This window comes from Octodon degus, unplaced genomic scaffold (assembly GCF_000260255.1).
Source record: "Octodon degus isolate 3935 unplaced genomic scaffold, OctDeg1.0 scaffold00098, whole genome shotgun sequence".
In the NCBI taxonomy this organism is placed as follows: Eukaryota; Metazoa; Chordata; class Mammalia; order Rodentia; family Octodontidae; genus Octodon; species Octodon degus.
The window spans coordinates 3,612,732-3,617,076 of NW_004524674.1; the positions used below are offsets into that span (position 1 = coordinate 3,612,732).

At 46.8% G+C, this 4,345-nt stretch overlaps 1 protein-coding gene across 2 annotated transcripts in view; it reads right to left on the reverse strand.

Moving 5' to 3' along the window:
• The window catches only part of Zfp3 (ZFP3 zinc finger protein), a 17,643-nt gene extending 15,345 nt beyond the window's left edge, over positions 1-2,298 (reverse strand). The window contains exon 1 of one of the 2 annotated variants that reach the window (XM_023723393.1): positions 2,034-2,195. The gene's annotated coding sequence lies outside the window, so the exon portion shown is untranslated. The other variant, XM_023723392.1, reaches the window with a different exon arrangement.
• Positions 2,299-4,345: the final 2,047 nt, after the last annotated feature.

Below are 4,345 nucleotides of genomic sequence, written 5' to 3' on the forward strand. Positions count from 1 at the left end.
TTTTTTCTCCAAATGCCTTCAGGGCAGGTTTGGCTGGCTTGAGTTGTAGGGATCGAAACACAGCAACCTGAGCCTGACTGCTATGTTGAAGCAGCCACTTAAAGAACTGAGCTAAGGGGTAGGTCCCCCCCACCCCCAGATCAATATTTTAAGGAAGTCTAGGAATAGTTTCTGCCATTTTGTGAACCACAAGAAGAGACTTCTACTGTTGGCTGGACATGCTGCTACCATCATCAGCCTGGGGATAAAGGCAGGTAGAGCTTAAAAAAATATTAAGGGGGGCTGGTGAGATAGTTTACCAGACTTAAGCACCTGATATTAAGGGAAGCTGGGGATGTAGCTCACTAGCATAAGCGCCTGCCTGATAAGCACAAGGTCCCAAGTTCAATCCCCAGTACCAAAAAAAAAAAAAATTGGAAATGTAGCCAAACCTACTGGATTGTCCTGAAACTGCTATACCTCTTGACTTCTAATCTAAGATAATTTGTGTTTCATTCCTTTTTTAATAGTCAGGGTCAGGGGCTGGGGATATAGCTCAGTGGCATATTGCCTGCCTGGCAAGTACAAGGTCCTGGGTTTGAGTCCTAGTATAAAGAAAAAAAAAAAAAAAGAGGGTCTCAGCTGGGTGTGTTGCCACACACCTGTAATATCAGAACTCAGGAGGCTGAAACAGAAAGATTGCTTCATGTTTGAGGCCAACCTGAACTACAAAGCAAGACCTTATCTAAAAAAAACCCAAAAAACAAAAAACAACAATAACAACCAAAAAAACACGACAAGGTCTAACTATGAAGTTTAGCAGGCCTTTAACTATGTAGCCAAAGTTGGCTTCTAATTCAAAGCAATTCTCTTAACTCAGCCTTCTGAATAATGAGGTGACAGGTGTGTGCCACCATGCACAGGTGAGAATTTATACGCTTGCATATTTTAACCTACCTTTAATTAGATTTTGTAACTTACAAACAATAATATTAACTGATACAAATGTTCTGTCTTCTGAAAGGCAAAGTCACCAAATACTAGATGTTCAGTACAAGGATCACCTCCTTCCCAAAATCTTCAGTAACATACACAAGAAGGAGGTTTTCTCTTGGCCTCCTGAATCAGGATTTCAGTGACCATCTTCTCACCTCCTTTTTTGTACTATAATTTTCATGTCATTTCCTGTTTAGTGCTCCCCAAAGCCTCCTGAACAAAAACGTCTAATACAGTTTGTATGACCCATGTGATCAGATGTTTTCCTTCCCCACCTCCTTCACCACATACTTCTAAAACAGCTGAAAGCTGCAGTTATGATCAATGCCCCCTCCACATTCAAACACTTCTTATTTTTTGAGGTTGCTTTGCCTTTGAGAACAAATTATACCCATGACCTGGTATTATTGCTCACCCTATGCACTTAAACATCTCAAGGACTCAGCTGAAGCATGGCCATTCCCCTCTATTTTCTTCCTGACCACCAATCCCTAGGACAGATACCTCTTCATCTTGTGGCAGTTACCCCAATGCATTCTTACTTTCATGTGTATTTTCTTCTCTAGACTATAAGCAAGAATGACCTTCTATTCATCTTGGCTTTCCCACTAGTTAGCACATTACACATACAGTACTCGGTGAATGTTTGTTCAGTGAATTTGTATAAGAATCTTATCTACTTTTAAGGGCTAACTACAGATTTCTTTCATCTTTGTACCTAAAGTGCCAAGGACAGTGGCTGACACATAACTATTTGTAAAGTCCCTTCTCCCAATCCGTATATTTAAGGCAATATTGTCCTTCTCTGTGTTGCTTCTGGTATCCACTTTCCTTTCCATAACTAAGCTTTATAAACAATCTTATGTTTGCCAGTACAGGGTACAATCTGCTACGGGGTCCTTAGTTTTTGCCCCCCCATCTCATCCGAGCGGTGTACTTGAGGATGGAAAACGCACAGCTCCCATGGGTCCCCGCGTTGGACCCTGCTTCTCAGGTTCCTGCGGCTGACAGGCACTGAACCAGAACCGAGACAATCCCTGGAAGTGTCCAGGCCCCACCTCTCGGTGTGCAAGTGGGGAAACAGAGGCCCGGGTGTAGTCAAAAAGTCCAAGGTCACACAGCAAGCCCGCGTAAGAACCCGGCCTAGACCTAGGGCTCCTGCTCCTCTCACAAGCTGGGGAATGGGGAGCCCAGTGCCGTCCTCCTCCCGGCCATGACAGATCGAGACCTCACCGCTCGCCGCTACAGCCCCACGCTCGCTCCGCTCGGGCGCCGGCGCCGCTCCGCCGTCTCACAGAACCCTAGCTGTTGTCTGGTGTCACGGGCGACGGGCTTCAGCCACTTCCGGTACCCGGGCGGCTCTCCAGCCAATCAGCGCGAGCCGCACTCGCTGGATGAACAGGTGGCCCCAGCCGAGCCTCCCGGTCTGTTCCCGCGTTGCTCTCCGCGCGTTCTCTGACAGACCCAAGCCTCGTCTCACCATCGCCTCCCCGCCGGCTTCCTAGGCTACCTCTGTACGCCGGGCAATACTCACTTGCGCCCCGGATTACTGACGAGCTGAGTCCTCCGGGGTTCCTAGAACGGCTCGGGGGATGCACTTCCGCCCGTGAGCTGCCGCTCTGCGCGCTGGTGTCGCTCCCGAAGCGTTTCTGCGGGCTGGCCGAGTCGGGAATCGCTTCACCTTCCCGCGACCCGCGGACGCCGCTCTTCCGCTTCTCTCTTGGCCGGTTGCTCCCTTTGCTGAGTTCTGTGAGTCTGGTACACACCGACCTCATAGGAACAGGCTGATCATCTAGAAGTGTGGAGACCTGCTCTAAGGTCAGGGAGGGCTTGAGGAAGTGATGTTTGGACAGAAATCTGAACGTTATGTATGAATTACCTAGTTGTACGAGGTGGAGAGAGGGCCAGGGATGTAGCTCAGCCGAACAAACGCTTGCCTGGCACGTGCAAGGTCCTGAGTTAAATTCCTGGTACAAAAAAAAATCATAAAGGGAAAATTGATATGAAAACATAAAACACTGAGAATATTACAAATTAGGAAACTTTTGTAATATACACAGAAGAGTTAGAGAAAGAGCAATGGAAATGCATTCTACACTGGCCTTCATAGCTCCCTTGAACAAACTTGGCCCACACATGCCTCAGAACCTGCGCACTTACTACTTCCTCTTGTGTATAACTGCACAAGTGTCTCGGCTTTCAAGTTGAAGCCTTGCATCGCAATTAATGTTGCCTCAAACTATAGCATCCCTCCCAAGTATCAAAGTGCACGGAGAGACTGTATCATTGGTCCTGTTTGGGTAAGGTGCTCACTGCAAGACCAACCAGAGGAAAAGAGGTGGTGTGATTGCCCAACTCCAGGTCACCTCTTTGCCCCAGTGGTGAGGGTCTGTTTGTGTGTTTGCCTCTCCATAATTCTGTAAACATCTACTTGCAGAAGGAAATATTGTGTTATAGATCCAGTACACAACCTGGCAGAGAGAAAAACTTTCTGAGTCATCATTAAGACTCCAGGGCACCTCACTTTAGCTACCCTCACACCAATATCCTTAATTCCCTTGCCCGCCTATCACTGCCTAGGAAGTTTGTCAAACTTGATTCAGTCAAAATATCTATCTTGTCCAGGCTGTAAAAAGGTAGAAAAACTACATCTTGGAGAAGACCCCTGATACAGTTTTATGGTCTCTGCTTTTCAAAAGTCCTGAATTTATGCCCAGGAATCCTTTCCGCTTTCCCTACTAGCTTGTCTACCATTTTCCATGGTTGCTGTTTCAACTTTCATTCTGCTCAGGCCTTTCTCTAGGCTATGAGCCAAGAGGAATCAATTTCTATCACAGTCATTGGCAGCTGTATTCATCCCAGCGAAAGATATGCAGACTACAAATGTATTCTGCCTCAGAATTAAGAGTGAAAGACATTTGAGTCTGACTTACCTAGTACAGTTATTAATTGGCATCTGCTTCAAGAGCTTCAAGAGTACTCCTCCATCATGGCTGTTGCACATTGGAAATGCAGTGGCAAACAGACACCAAAATATCTCTCAGGATATTTCAGAGGAGGAGGCAGATTTATTTTACTTATTTTATTTATTTTTATGTATTTGGTACAGGGTCTCACTATGTAGCTTGGACTTGTAGTGATCCTCCTGTTTCAGCCTCCCCAGCACTGGGATTACAGGCATGTGCCACCATATCTGGACTCGGTGGCCAGTGCAGCGCACCTGGGGCAGGGCCAGCACAGCATGTGTTGCCTGGGATCGAACCCAGGTCCCTGCGCTTGCCAGGCAGGCGCTTAGATCACTGAGCTATCTCGCTGGCCCTGGAAGAAGATTTGTTTACATGGGTGGGCCATACTTCAAAAATTGTCAGTC